The 16,455-nt window shown below is 41.6% G+C and overlaps 1 protein-coding gene across 3 annotated transcripts in view; it reads left to right on the top strand.

Annotated features, from left to right (window-relative positions):
- The window catches only part of Retreg1 (reticulophagy regulator 1), a 126,897-nt gene that overhangs the window by 94,886 nt on the left and 15,556 nt on the right, over nt 1-16,455 (top strand). Inside the window, exon 1 of one of the 3 annotated variants that reach the window (XM_074077710.1) lies at nt 6,630-6,775. The exons of the other annotated variants lie outside the window; for them this stretch is intronic. The gene's annotated coding sequence lies outside the window, so the exon portion shown is untranslated. Of the gene's footprint in view, nt 1-6,629; nt 6,776-16,455 lie in introns of those variants that run through there. 3 annotated transcript variants of the gene reach the window in all.

Raw genomic sequence — 16,455 nt, forward strand, 5'->3', positions numbered from 1 at the left:
AAAGAGAATTGTTCTTCATTGACCAGGCATCACAGATGCTCAACAAAGGTTGTTGAAGGAACTAGTGACTTATTTTCTTTCACCTTCCTACATAGTCATAGACATGTCTGCCAGGTCTGGAAAATGTTTATCGCTTTTGAAATCCTACTTTGGCCAGCTGGGCTAATATTTGAACCTGATTTAAAACATGTAGAACAATGCAATCTGTCCTGTCACAAGAGAGTTTGTTTTGTGGGAGATATCTTAATCACCACTTAACCAGTAGTGCGTCCTAAACCCTGCAGTGCCCCAGCTCCCGTTAAAGCTATTTTATAAGCACAGGGTGACTCATTCTTTGCTTGCCATCTCTAAAATGTGATGAAGGCCTGTTTAGTTTGCAATATCAAAGGAGAGCTGCCGCTGCTGTGTGGCAGGCCTGTCCCTGGTGACTGACAGAGCAAGAACCTAATTGTGTGGGCCTCCCATTACTCCTCCCTCTGTCCCTTTATGCCAAGTTGATGTGTGAATTTATTTGGTTGTCTCCCTTGTCCACACTGTGCTGATCTGGGTCCTGCAGAATGTATGGGGACACAAAGGCTTGCTTGAAGGACAAGTCTTATCCACTCATCATACATTTTAAAAGCAACATCCGCTAAACAGTTTTCACCCTAGAGGATATTATTGCTATTCAAGGAGAAAAAATAGTATCAGGAAAAAAGAAGAAAGCAGAAAAAAAATCAACTGCAATTTTTGTACCCTAAAAAATAGTTATATTGTCTTCTAGTTTTTCTGAGATATATTTTCTCGGCAAAGCTTCACTAAGCATACGGTATATATATTTTGCATGGTGCTTTTTCCTCTCAAAAGCACTTCCCAGTGGCATCTAAACATTTGAGAGTATTTTTAAATGTCTGTCAAAACTATCCTTTTAGATTTGCCAATGTTTATTAATTGTCATTGAAGATAATATTGCCATTTCTAATGAGATGGGATACAGCACTGTGCTTTTCTAATTAGGGGAGCGAGGGGATTAAGGGTGTGAAGATAAACTGCAGCTGTTTGAGGCCATGCACTTAGGGACCGGCACAGTGTCATTTCTACCACGCTACAGTGCTCAAGGGGCCCAAGACTCAATTTGAGGTGAGGGGATGTACAGCTCACATTTCCCTGAGAAGATGTAAAAGAATTAGGGGGCTTCATTTTATAACTAACAGAAAGAGAAACATTTAATCAATATTCATTATTGTCAAATTTATCGGTTGTCCAGGAAAGATTTCTGTGGGGAAACTTGCCATCTGGTTTCCCCTTCTGCTCTGAAAAAAGTTGCTGGTCAAGGACCTCTGCCTCTAACCCAGCCCTGCTCCTGGTGCTCTAGTCATAAGCACATTTGTGTGGAATAACTTTCTTGTTCCTTGAAGCTCACATACGCAAGCATGAACACTTAACATTTGTGTGTGTGTGTGGTACTGGGGTTTGAACTCAAGGCTTTGTACTTTCTAGGTAGATGCTGTACCACTTGAGCCACTACACCAGCCCAACACAGTTTTTAGCCATTTAACCATGCTCAAGGGTGACCACTAACCTGGGCTTTGGAGTGACATGGAGCTCTTTTTGATGCTGGTTATAAATCCCATCCTTATCATGTATTAGCTTAGTGACCTTGGGTAAATTTCTTAACCTCTGTGAAGTTCATTTTGTTATAAGTAAAATGAGAATACTAATACCTTGTTACAGATTTATTTTATAGATTAAATAATAAATATGCCATTAAATAGTTTTGCGAATGGCTCATTGTTAAGTTCTCTGAAGTAGAAAACATTAATGTGCAAGTGATACATTTCCTTAAGCAGTACAAAAGAGGTTGCTTTTGAATAAAAGCACCTCCACCCTCTGCCTCCTAATCCGTGTTTACATCCAGATTGCAGATATAACACATGGAAAGACCCTCGGCATTTGCGTCATCTCCTCTTTAGATTAGTGTTTGGAATAGGGATGGGAGGTGCATGTTTGCTTTACCTTGTTTTGATCTTTCCTGTGATTGCTTCAACCCATGTGTGAGTTGATGTCATGCCACAGACTGTGATGAGTGAATGAAAGTATAGCTATCCCTCAGTATGAACAAAGGATCAGTTCTAGGACTCACCCCCAGGGTACTGGATACCCAATTCACAGATGCTCAAGTCTCTTATATAAAATAGCTTGGTATTTCGTAGGACCTTCCCACACCCTCCCTCAAACCTTAAATCGTTTCTAGATTACTGGCAATACCTTCTACAAGGTAAGTACTGTGTGAGTAGTTGTTTTATTGCATTGTTTAGGGAATAATGACAAGAAAAAGTCTGTGTGTGTTCGGTGCAGTACAACATTTTCCTCAAATATTTTTATCTGAGGCTGGTGGAATTTGCAGCTATATGGGACCTGTGGGTGTGAAGTGCAAGCTGTATGTACTCCTTCTAAGGGAAAGCCAGAATGGCCACTTGGTGCGACTTACTGGGTAATGAGCATCCACAGGAAGATTCTCAGGCTCAGAACATGCCTTTTTCTCTTGTGTCATTAGTTTAGTTTCATCTGTGCTTCTGTGAGTTTTCTAAATGGCGATATTTCCATCTCTAATTGAGTCATTCAGAGGTTTGGAGCTGTGTTGAGTGAGTGACAGTATAGTTGTTTCTTGGTATTCACAGGGAATGGGTTTCAGGATCCCCCACCGAAGAATACCAAAATCTCTAACAAAACTGCAGCTGCTCTCTAGAGAGTGTGTAGGTCTCTGTGGCTCTGTAGTGCATTTCTGTATAGTTCTCCTCTTCTGATCCTTTGTCCCATTCCCTCATAGGGCTGCCTTCCTCCCCTCACGCTTAGCTGAGTCCTAGCTGACGTCCAACTCAGGCTCTAACCCCAAGCAGTTCTACCTGATTCAGGGCTCATGTCCTGGGTGACAGGGTTCCACACACATATATCCTCTGATCAAGGGGACAGCTTGGGTACACACAAGTTTACACACACATGCATACACATACACGTATGTAAGCATGTATGTATATATGTGTGTATGTATATGGAAATTGAGAAAACTAAGGATCTCATTCATGTAGTTTTTAAATTTAAGGTTAGAGGACCAAAAGGGATTCAGTTGTAGAGGCCAGAGAAGGGTTAGAGATCTGGGGAAAGAATACAGTGCTTCAATTTTGTGCTAAAAAAAAGTAGGGCATCCACATGCAGTGCTTAAAGATGAAATGAAATCCTAATGGAAGCTCCCAGAACTTTGAATATCAGTGTTGTCCTCAGCCATCAAACTTCTCTTTCAACCAAAATCCAGGGATTTTAGTTTGTTTCTGGCTGATTGGCCCAGCTGCAGCCTTCATTCTTAATGTATGAGAGCCAGATAAAACTCAGGAAAGACCTTCTGGCAAAAGTGAATTTGAAAACTGCTTACATTTTTTCAGCTGTTCTTATGAAACCTCCATAAAACTCTGAATGGGAAAATAAAAATGACCTTGGGTGGAAATATTGGCTTCAGGCTCTTTGGCCTCAGCAACAATGGCCCCATCCAGTGACTTCTATGAGGGAGGTGAAATTAACCAAGACAGTTCTGGCCCCATAGGCCCTAAACCTAATTTTTTCTAATTTCTCTCATCAGAATCTTTTATCCATCTGTCCTCTTTCCAGTCTCTTTCTTTACTTCCCTGTGCCTTCCTTCACACCAGTGAGCTACCTTCTCAGACCATGCCACCTACCATCTCTGAATCCCAGACTGACAATGGCTAGGGGCAAACCCTGAATGTAGCAATGAACTGCAGTGTGGTGTCTAGGTCACACAGTGTCCTCATGCTGACGTTGGGAAACCACGAGGCAGGAAATGTCCCAGTTCTCTCTGGAGACACCCAAGGAACATGATGACCAAGAGGACAGTTGTGTTGTTTGCTTCTCATGAACCAATGAGCCTTTTCCTTGGCGGGGGGCTGGGGGGGCGGGTAACAGATGAAATGGAACCCTAAAGGAGGCTCCCAGAGTCTTCCAGGCCAGGCCACACCCTTTCCTGCTTTAGCCTTATTATTTGCAGAGTTGGCCTGTCCTGGGAGTAATCGCCACCCACTGGGGAAATATCAGCCAGGGCTATTAAAGATTTGGCACTGTAGGCTTTAGTGGTGTCTCAGGAAGGCATCACCAGACTGCAGAGTCTTTGCCTTGGAAGGGAGTACTGCAGTTGCAAGAGCCTGATATGGAAGAGGTGATGGAAAGATCCAAAGCCCAGAATGTTCCCTCTGCCTGGCAACAGTGAGCTATGAAGAATTGCTGCATCGTCATTCTTGACGTGCAAGTGCTTCATGGTTCTGGCCCTCCCAGAGCTGGACAGACACCTACACATGATGGTGGCTAATGAGTGTCACAGGGTAATCACTACATCATGATAGGGCTCCTTGATAGCCATGTAAACAGGACAGAAGCAGCTGTGCGCAATATCGTTCTGACTCGGGAAGTGACATTTCATACTGGTGTTTTAGTTGAACTTGTAAACAGTGCTTTATTTTGAAAAGAAAACAAACCCACTCGTTAGGGGAGCATCTTAAAATTATGAATCTAAAAATTACAAACTCTATCCTTAGATAAGGTGAGGGGATTATAGATGTACTTGCATTTCTTGGAAATGACTAGTTTTTCCTGCCTTGAGTATTCCATGTAAGAATCAAATTCTGTGGCATAAGTACAGTGTTTCTACAGTAGCTTGGCACAGAACTTTCTCTCCACAAAAGATGTAAACAGAATACAAATTCTAAAAAGTCCTAGTTTCTCTATTCTGAGATATTGTCAAAATTTGCTTTTAGGAGCATATTTGTTTGTGCTAAGAAAGGCTTTCAGATATAGATTTTGTTATAAAATGAAAATGTGCATACATAGAGAAATTAAAAACAGAATTAGTTGGTTTGCTTGCTGAAACAAGAAGAGATTTCCTCAGTAAATCTAAGAGATAGTACACATTGACAGTGATGATAAAGGAAATGATCTCTTTTTTGGGCACGGGGGTGGGGGGTGGGGGGGGTGGGGGGGGTGGGGGAAACGGGAAACTGCTGTGTCCCCTAAGGCAAGCATTGAGGGTTGATAGCTGATGGCTTCATTTGCTCATGCCAACCCCTGTAAACTGGAAATAGTGCCTGGAGCTCTGATAAGGATCATGGGGCCTTGTCGGGAAGTTTCTAGAAAGAGTGCTATGACACATTAGTGTACTCTGCCATGCGTTGGTGGGAGGGTGCAGTGGTACAGGCCTGCCCTGGAAGGAGGACAAGGTGGGAGATAACTTTTCTTTTTATTTAGATAGGTTTTGAAAGACCCTGCCATATGTTCATGATTTTGATGGTACCTTGACTTTTCTTCCCCTACATTAGTTACAAGTGTGCTGACACTTAGAGCATCTTGGCAGCATTTCCCAGGATAAAATAAAGGCTGGGTGCCTCCTTGCTAAAGTCAGGATGCACTTCTAATGCAAGGGCTATTTTAAGATGATAGAAAACCTTTGCCCTTGCAATACTTCACAAGTCAAATCTCGAAGAGTGGTTTTGGCCAGCAATTTGATAAGAACTCATGCATATGTTTCACTTATTGCTAGCTGAAGGATTTTTAAAAAATCCATTCCTATAGAAGACTGTTGTTTCATCTGGGAGAGAACAGGCTTGGGAAAGTGGTGGGTCAAAACTGCAAAGAATGGGTTCTGATCCTGATGGTGCTGTTTCTTGGCTGTGTCTTCTTGTCATCTGGAAAGTGGAGGCATTTTCCCTACCTTGACAAATTATTGTGAGGATGAGAAGTGACATAACAAAGCTGCGAATAGAGTTCCTAGCACTTGATACGTGCTCAATAAGTAAGTGTTCTTTTAATGGTCTTTAGTTAGCTTTCTGGGTTCATTTCTGTTACCTCTGTGTGGCCATGTGTCTGAAGCCCATGATACCCTGAACTAGTTGACAACTGTGGCTTGAGTATTAAATTTACCCTGCAGCCTTTGTAAACCTGCAGTTTTGTAAATCAAGTTTCATTGGATTACAACCATACTCTTTTATCCTTCTATCGTCTATGGCTGCCTTCTTGTTAAAACAGAAGCGCTGAGAGCAGACCATATATAGGACCAGTAGAGCTGGAAGTATTTAACTCTTTGGCCCTTTACAGACAATATTTGCCTACCACTACTCTAGTATATAATTGCTTCCACCACTGGAATTGTATGTTTATTGAGTCGGTTGTATTTATCCTACATTTCTTTGTGCCCATTGTTGTGATTGTAATTGCATAACCTAATTATAAGTAATATAAATTGATAAAATAAGAGATCCAGATGGGTATTGTGGCAGATTCTGATGATTATTCTCAAATTCACAGCTTCCCTTTCTTATTTTGGTAATAGACTCTTGAGTTTAACCTGAAACATGGCCACCAACAATTGAACTATGCTTCCTAGACTCTCTTGCAGCTAGGCATGCGCACACGTGACTATGTTCCAGTCAGTGGGAGGTGAGTGGAAGCAGTTGTGTAGAACTTGCAGGCTTTAAAGAGAAAGGTAATACCCTCTCCTTCCCTTCTCCCTTCCTACTGGTGGCTAGGTGGATGAAGTAACAGGAGCTGCAGTAACTGTCTTGGACCTTGGGGTGGCAGTGATTTGAGAGGATCTGAACAATAAGATGGAAAGGGCCTAATAAGATTTGGGGCATTATGCATGTCCCAAATCAACCCTGGAACTCTGGACTCAGCTGCCATATGAGGGAGCAATGAATTGCTCTCTTGTTTAACCCAGTTTGCTTTGACGTTTGATACAGTAAGTGAACTTATCTCTTAATGTATACTGCTGCTTATCTCTATGAAAATTAAGTTGAAGACATTGGAGAGAGTAAGGGCAAGTTGCTAATAATGCTTTTTTTCCCCTAAAAATGAAAGTGTGGATAAAAGGACGGGGGATAAGTGTTTTTAGAAAGACTCTACTTGATTTTGATTGTGTTATAAATTCTTACTCCTGTTTAAATAAATGAAACTGGAAATCATGCATACTATATGGGGATGTTTTATGTAAGAACACCAGTTTTTTTTTCACAATTCCTAAATTAACTGGAAATTTGGTAAGTCCCTTAGCTCTTATATGTAAGCTCATATTTGCTGGATTGAATTGAATTTCTCAAGAGCTTAGTGCTTGTTTTATTAATCCTCAGTCAGAATTTAAGTTATACCATAAGCCTAAGAATATCCATGCCAATTTCCTAATAATTAATATGTTTTGGAATTGATTTATAATCTATATCACCCTGGATAAGAGAAGGGGGGATATTATCTGATACTGAAAAAGCAGCTTACAGCTGACCATTCTTTGCAATATAGTAGGATGGCATATGATAGCCCTTTAAAACTCCATAATAAAAATTTAGAAAAGAATGATTTAATTACACACAGGTAGTTAGGTCCTGACATTTAACAACACCACTGTTTTGGGGACATTGTCTTGGCCTTTCTCAGCCTAGCAGGAGGAGGCCTGTTGGTTGGGGACCACTCTGGATCTGAGATCTGACCCTGTGACAGTACTTAAAGGGACACTGGGAGCTGCTGTCCAAGATACTCTTTCCTATCAGTATTACAGAGGTTTCAGGTGATGTTGTCAGCATCAAGTATTTCTCTCTCAAGTTAATATTGATTTTAGTTCCATTCTTCACATGAGAAACTATCTATTTCATAAACTTAGAGGACTTAAAGTATTTAGAGTTTTGCTAGCTTCAGATTTTCAGGTAAATATATGAATGGATTATAAAATCCTCAGGTGCTGGTGTCCTTTGCAGTACTTAACCCAGGACCCACAGATATTTCAGAGGAGGCCACGATCTCCAAACTATTAACATCCAGTCTTGCCCAGCTCTTTATTTGTAGGCAAAGAAGCCCAAATTCCTTCTGTGGACTAGTGGGACTCTGGTCTTCCATGGGAGCTGTGCTGCTGATCTGCCAGCCCTGTCTCTCATATACTTTAGCATAATTGGTTAAAAGAACGTTAATTTCGCATGCTGTTATGATTCCAGTGAGTTGGTTCATAAGAGAATTCACAGAGAATTCCCACCTGTCTGGCTATTTTTTTTTAAATTCTGTATGGGAATTCAATATAAAAATTAAGTGAACTCAAACATATACTTAATCTCTGCCTGGGGTGTCTGCTGGCGGTGAAATGTAGAGGGATCACCCCAACTATGTTGGAACTAGATAGTTTCATTAAAGACCACTGGAATTAGAAGATAGAGGGCTTATGTTTATGGCAAGAGAAGCCATGGCCAATACCCATTTTTAAAAACAATTATCTCTTACAAGTGCAACTTGTGGATGAGCCATTTTACTGAAAATGCATGAAGAGTAGTGTGCATGATAGATTCAGTTCTAATCAAAACATAACTCAGAGCATAATAATACCTTTCAAGGCAATGATTAAGGGATATATCATTATCGCTCCCACTTCATCTTCCATCAAATGTTTCTTATTTAAAACAGTCATTGTTGGTTAATAATAAAGGGTTTCCTATTGACCAACTGACGCCATTGGTTTTATTTTGGCTGTGTCTATTTCCCTGAAGACTCATTACCTTGGTAGCTCTCACCTAGGGTAATGGGCTCCCAAGCAGATCAGGATAAAATGTTCGGCACCATGTAATTGTTCTACTTGCTTCTGTGGAGACTACCTTGGAGCGTTCAGAGCTGTCCAAGGATTATTCCATATTAGTCCTATTCTTGTGGTTCTAGATGGTTCTCACTCAGTAGAAGCAAATGACTGAGGTTGATCAGAGAGCTATATCACCCTACTAGAGGATCTTATCCAGTCTATTTCATCTAACCAAAGAATGGAGTACAAATGGGAAGTGGATAATTATTATTATTGTAAACTGTGTGTCTATGTATGTTTGTGTCAGTGTAACAAACAGCAGGCATCAGAAATCATTTTACCACCTGGCAAGTCCAGTAACAGTGCCACCAAGAACAGGAGGAAGGGGATAGGTCTCCCATTGTCCTGAGGAGCTGGGATAGATGGGCACCCACTCTCATCTTCCTGAGCTGTCTGATTTCTGGAAAATGACTTCCTGAAAATAGTGTTGGCTAGATGATCTCCCATAAACTGGCTGGGTAGTTTTCGTACACTTAAAGTGCAAGTGGCAGTCATTAAATTGTCCTGCACACTGCTGACAGAAACTGGAGCCAGCTGAGAGCTGTGGTGGCAGAGATGAATATCTGGGAGAGGTAAAAGTGAAGGGGGAACAAAGAGATAGGCAGGTGGCTCTCTCACTGCCACAAGGTTAAGCCTAGGCCATTTCAATCTCACTTATTAGCACTGCATTCCATTCCATCAGGCAATGCTAATATTTTGTGTGGGGGGGTAGTAGTGCTAGGGTTTGAGCTCAGGGCCACCCTACCACTTGAGCCATGCCTCCAGCCCCTTCCCCCTTTCTTTTGCTTTTGGTTATTTTCAGACAAGATCTTGTGCATTTTTGCTTAGGACCAGCCTTAGCAGCTATCCTTCTATCTCTGCCTTCCAGGTAGCTGGGATTATAGGCATGAGCGCCTGAGCGAGGAGGAATGCTAATTCTTAAAAGTGAGTTTTCCTGAGCAAATTAGTAATCTGAATGGAAATGAAGCATAAATAACTGTTTTCAAGAACTGCTTCTTGGGTTGGAGGCATAGCTCAAGAGGTAGAGACCCTGCCTAGCAAGCCCAAAGCCCTAAGTTCAAATCTCAGTACCACCCAAACCAACAAAACAAAAACCCCTCCTTAAATCATGTATAAAATACACCATGACTTTTATCATGGTAACTAGAAATATACGGTAGAGCTAATCATTTTCATTCTTTTTAAGGCAATTTCCTGTTGCTACTTACGTGGTTAAGGAAATAGAGGAGATACATTCTTGTAGAAAGACTCCCTATATCAGGCAAGAGGCTTTAATTTGTATAATTTTATTTTCCTATAGAACCTATTACTAGGGGAAGTGTCTTTTGGAATTTGCCTTCACGATAAATACCAACCGTGGCTTCCCCATCCCAAGGTAGACTCCACAGTAGCACATTTCACGTGTCCATTCTAACTTCTCTCCCACATCCCTGCCTCTCAGAAATTGCTTCAGATTCTTGACAGCACTTGGGAATTGTAACCTTCCACCATATTTCCTACTTTGTGCACTTCACATCCCAAAACACCCCCCGAATGCTGCTGTTGAACAGTGCATTGTGCTAATTTACCTCTAACAGGCCATATCATAGGTAGCTTATTCTCCAAACCTGTTTAGTAAGCATTAAGACACCACATTGAGATTGTCATTTTTTCTGAGACTGATAAAGGCGTGAGCCCCTTGGTTTGGCTGTGTTCTTTTAAAAGCCACTGGTGATGTCAGTCATCCACTGATGTATGTCAAGAGCAACGAGAGACATACTCTTTAAAGAAAGGACTCAGGTGGGAAGGTGGCCCATGATTAAACAGTGCAGCATTTTGGCTATCTCCATGAGGGATGGTCACCCCAGTTTTGTCATACTCCTGGTTATCCCTCTTTATCACAAAGGCTGACAATAATTTCTCCAAAGTTAATTTGAAAGGGCCTTCATAATATAGCACTTTGGAAGCACTTTGCAGTCAATCTGTTTCTGTTGTACATAGTTGCTTCAGGCGCAATGAATGGGTACAATCTCTAAAGAGCAAACATTAGGAACTATGTTGTTAAATTCTTTCGCACTGGAAGAAGCATATTTTTTAGTATTGTCACAGGTTTCACATAACTAGGCCAAAGGTAAAAAAGCAGGGAGGGGACGTTTACTTTTGAGTTCAACTGCATTGCTGACTGGATTGTAATTCACTGGAAGCTGTAGATGCCAAACAGAATGGAAAGGTTTATGTTAGCGAACTTGCTCCACCATAACCATGTCTGCCTCCCTTGAGGGATGTTCTCGACTCTCTGGTAGGATCTGTCCTTTCCCCAGGGAGAGTGATGGAATCACAGCTAAGCACTGGCATTCGCAGATGTGGGTGTTTAGTGTCCCGTGTCGCAAGTAGTGGCTTGTCCTGCGCTATTGCTTATGTCCTGTGGAAGTCCAGTTATTAAAACTTAACACAAACGAAAATGCTAAAAATGGTTTATAACTGGCTCTTGTTCTCAGGCGCCTTTCTGAATGATTCAGGTGGATTGGATAGTTGGTGAGACCCCCAGGCCAGTGGCAGGGCTTAGTTTGAGATAGATAGGGAAAAGGGACAGTCTCACAAAATAAGTAGCTGATCTGATTTATTTTAAACTTGGTATAAAAAGAAAGAGATAGAGCCCCAAGTAGAGCCCTAAGTGGCCCCAAGGAAGGTGGGGACTCAACTTCCCTGGGCAGAAGAAATAGGCACTCAACTGGCGCCTCTTTGTCCCTGGCCTTGGGGGAGGGAGTTGCTTCCATGGCTAATTGGTTTGTGAAAGTGAAAGCTTCAAGTTGAGTACTATGTAATTTTTAAATCTTGTGTTTACTTATTTAATCCTCTAGCTGACACATCTTATTTGCTTTGTCATGGGGCTAATTCTGTGAGTATTTGTGGGGAGACATGACAACCCCACTCTTTCTTTCTTTCTCTGCCTGCATATACTCACTCATGAAGGAACATAATAAGTACCCACAGGATTAAAAAAAATTCTAACACATTACACTAAGAAATGTTAGCATCTGTAACCAGATACTGACTGACCTTTCTAAGAAAAATTCAACAGGTATTAGCAAGAGCAGATGTTCACCGTCAGTGGCGAGTATAAGACCCTTAGTCACTAGCTGAGAATGAAAGGTCTGTAGGCCAAAGCCTATTTATAGGTGTGAAGGCCACAGCAGCTGTTGGTCACAGTTGCTAGGTGACAGACAACTGAGGTTACAACAAATCTTTTTTTTTTTTAAGTTTCTCAGTATCAGATGTTGACATAGCTAACTTTCTGAAAAATGTTTAGCTTCAATGCCTGTCTCCTATTTATAATAAAATCATAGTGTGAAATAATGTACAGTCTCCAGGTACTGTGCCAGAAATCAGAAATTGAAATAGATTTAAAAGTGATTTCACCATTGATTCATAGGGATATGAGAAACATAACGAATTAAAAAGTGACAAGAAAGGGGTGTGTGTGTGTGTGTGTGTGTGTGTGTGTGTTTGAGAGGACACAGTATCTAAAAGTGTTCCCCAGTGGAGCAAGATTGCCCTATAAAAACTTGTAAAGAAAGCAAAAAAGGGACTCCTTTCCTCTGCTATCTCATGTGAAGGTTGGGATTTGTTGATCTTTGCCTTCTGCTCTCCTGTTGTTAGCAGGGCTCTGCCCTCTTCTCCCCTGGCATCAGAAATGCTGGTGGGCCATGGGTGCTCCTGGATCCAGGGGTCCTCATGGAGAAGTCAAAAGCATGAGTTCAGCCAGAAAGTCTTGGAATATATGAGGCCTTCCTTCCTTCCTTCCTTCCTCCCTCCCTCCCTCCCTCCCTCCCTCCTTCCTTCCTTCCATCTTTCTTTTTTTTCTTTTTTTCCTCTCTCCCCTTCCCTTCCTCCCCCGACCCCTCTCTTATTCTCCCCCCTGTTCCCCTCCCTCTCTCCCTCCCTCCCCCTATCTCTCTCTCTCTCTCTTTCTCTCCCCTCTCTCGTACATGCTAGGCAAGTGCCAAAGCACTGAAATATATCCTGAGCCCCACATTTATTAGTTACCTAATTTTGAAGGTAGTTTAACTGCCCAAAGTTTTACTAAATAACCACTGTTAAATATTTTTGATATTTTCTTTTTTTGGATGTTTGCTGTTTATAATTTATTTCATGGGAGGCAGGAATGGGCTTTGAACTCAGGGCTTTGGGCTTGAAAGCTGCCACTCTATCACTTGAGCCACACCTCTAGTACGTTTTGCTCCTATTATTTTGGAGATCGGGTGTTGCAGACTGTTTACTTGAACCTCAGTCTTCCCAATCTCAGCCTTCTAAGTAACTAGGATTGCAGGTGTGTGCCACCAGCACCTGGTTTATTTCAGTGTTTTTATGTGCATCCTAGAGGTCAAGCTCTCTGAGCTACTGAACATAGAGTGGTATGTAAGAAGTCCTTCATGGGATTTTAAGTATAATAGGGATCCAGCATTACAAACATCATAAATCAATTATAATAGGTAATCACTACAAAGGAACAATACAAGGTGCTGTGGCAGTCAGTAACAAGATCTGGGCTTCAAACCCTTCTCAGCCTCCATTTTCTCTTGGGTAAAATGAAGAAAACACTAAGCCCCACCTTGCAGGGTGTTGTCGTAGTAACTGGGGGAGGGAAGACAGTCACGTGGACATTGAGACGGTGCTTAGCAAACTGTAGCTGTGGTCATGATTATCACATGCAGACATAGTAATTTAGGTTTGAGAAATTGGTCTCAGGTATGGAATCACTTTGTGGGTACTTCTTAGACTAAAAAGAAAAAAATAGGATTCTAAACTCCTTAGGCCCAAGTTTCACCTGAGAATCAAAGTTGCTTTTTAGATAATTGTATTTCTACTTGCCTAGCTTGGCAGTTACAGATCCATAACAAAACCCTACCCCATTCTCTCTCCCACTGACCTTTGGAATGACCCCCATGTTTAGTGCAAAGAATGGTCTTCCTGTGCCTCACCACACACATTGGTACTCCCAGTTCCATGTCGTACTTCCCTATTCCTTTAGTTCTATGACCTTAAGCCAGTCAGTTAATGAATTTGGGCCTCAGTTTCCCCAGCTGTTAGAAAGGAATAGTAAATAGTATGTCACTCACAGCTTGGTTGTGAGGATTGAAGGAGATAGTGGAAAGTGCTATCTGTTCTTATTTCATGCTGCCTGTAACACCCTTTACTTGAACTGTTATTCATCCTGTTTGCATCTTTCCTTTCAGCTAAAAATTGCCAACTAATAAGACAGTTATGCTAACCTGTGTAATCTTATTTTGTAACTCGTCTTAATAGTTATATATCTCATAATTTAATACATACAATTCTCCATTGCTTCCACTGAAAAATGCAGTACTTTGAGTTACAAATGCCAGAGACCAAACCAAAACTGGCTTAAGGAGAAAGGGAATTGGCTCCAGTAACGGACGCGTCCATGACATCTTGCTTTGCGCCTTGCTTCTTGCCTTTTGGGCTGAACAGTAACAAGAACTCAAACTGGACCATCAGGATTCACACATATTCTTGCTCCCCTACCCACACACACTGGTTTTCCCCCTCTCTTTCTTCATTTATTCCATCTTATCTGTCTCTTGTTGGTTTTTATCGCCTCAAATCTAAAGCTCAAGAAACATGTGAAAGCATTTGAGCTTTTGTTGTATTAATTAATTTTTGCTTTGAAAAAAGAGCTTTCAGTTGTAAAAACACTTATTTTGACATTTGAGCTCACTTGTAGATACTTGCACAACTAGTTTTCAATGCTTTAAAATGTACAATTATGAAAAGATCTTGTATTTAACATGTTCTGCTCACATATTCAGTCATCAACTTAGTATGTGAATTTATTTTACTTACATAGTTGTAGATACAATTAAACGCCCTTTTGGTAAATTTTTATTTTATTCATATGTGCATACAATGTTTGGGTCATTTCCCCTCTTCCCCCGCCCCCCACTCCCCCTCTTCCCCCTCGCTACCTGGCAGAAACTATTTTGCCCTTATCTCTAATTTTGTTGTAGAGAGAGTATAAGCAATAATAGGAAGGACCAAGGGTTTTTGCTGGTTGAGATAAGGATAGCTGTATAGGGAGTTGACTCGCATTAATTTCCTGTGCATGTGTTAAACGTCCTTTAAACAGGTAACTTTCATGTGTGATGAGAGAGAAAGCATGTGCGTGTGCACGTGGGAGTGTGTTCTGAGCCAGTCTGTGCTCATGTGTAAAAGCTTGCTGACTGGTTGAGGGCCATGCCTTAGTCATCTCTATGTCTTTGGAACTGGGATGGTCATGGGCAGTTAGAATGCAGCTGGTGTGTATTTATTGAAATGAACAGAGGTGAAGTGTCAAGACAACAAGAGACACTGCTATTCCTATGCCAAGATCCATTTGATTCAGCATCATTTTTTCTAGTGTTCAAAGGCTACATGAAGGAGAGGAACCAGGCTGCTTAGCACATGCCCTCTCTTACAGAATGACATCTGTTTTTAAGGAGCCAGCAGTGTCACCTCTCTTCCAGTCTAGTAGCACCCCCTAATGGAGAATACTGTGCACTGCATTCTGAAACTAGAAGTGCAAAAGAATTCATTTGTGTGGCCATTAAACTACAATATTTAAACAGAGGTTTTGCTAACTGTATTTTTGAAGGGAAAAAAGTACACCATAACTTAAAAGATATACATGAAAAACAAGTAAGTAAAAAACAAAAGCAAACAAGTAAAAAATCACTCGGATACCAGTTTGACTGAGTTACTTGGTTCATAATGAAATCTACCTCTTTGTATTCCTACCATGCTAGTTGAATTACTTCCGATTGATCCTTTTCAGGCCTGCTTTAAGACTTTTAGCCAGAACCAGAGCCTGTTTAGTTTAGGGTTGATTATTCTCTGCCACTGAGGCAAGGCCCTTTTGAGTACTCTTACCAATGTGCGTGGGTTTTTAGGTTTTCCAGTGTAGTTGCTGGGACCAGGAGTCATTCGTATTGCATGACACTGTGCCTTCTAGTCCTTTCTAACAGCCCTTTTCTGGTCTCCAAGTTCCTCACACACATGCCCTAGTCAGACGCCAGCTGAATGCTCCAGGGGACACCCCTGCAGTTCCTTCTCCCTCTGCACAGCACTCTACTCTTCCACACTCTGTCCTGCAAACTCTGGCCTGTTGGGCCTTCTCACCTTGGGACGGCTTCTCCCTGCTCTGAAGCATGGAAACTCTCTAGGTAGCAAACTGGGCAAACCCAAGACTCCCTCCTTGTATTCCTGTCCTTCCTTGTGTAATGCCCAAGGCCTTGAAAAACATCGTTTCATGTATTTTGTGTATTTTTTCTTTTTATAGTGTGGTTGTTTCAGGAAGGTGGGGGGAGTAAACCAGGCCATCTTCCCTAGAACCAGAAGTTTCCCTATTTATTTGTGAAATAGGAATTCTACATAACTTTCTCCCAGGTGTTTCTCACAGTGAGTGCTCTGAGGGTGAGGGCAAACGCCTCTGAATACCTGAGATGCCTTCTGAGAGACACACTGGCCTGCTCTCAAGTGAGGCCCAGGCATCGCTGAGTCAGCAGCTCTGGATGTCGTGCTCCCAACTTTAATGATTCCATGAAGGACTGACTTTGAACAGACCACGTCATGTGTACAACTCATTATATTCTAACAGAAATATGGTGGCAGAAAGAAGGGAATATTGGCTTGAAATTCTCCTAGAAGGCAAAGCCTCTTCCTGCAGATAAACTGAGTCTGCTTGCCCACCTTATTGTTGTTTGTTCCTGGAGAGTTTCACAGACAACTGAGACCATAAACTCTTCAGCTGTGGAAAAAGGACTTTATCCTGGCCT

Source organism: Castor canadensis, chromosome 6, assembly GCF_047511655.1.
Source record: "Castor canadensis chromosome 6, mCasCan1.hap1v2, whole genome shotgun sequence".
Lineage (NCBI taxonomy): Eukaryota > Metazoa > Chordata > Mammalia > Rodentia > Castoridae > Castor > Castor canadensis.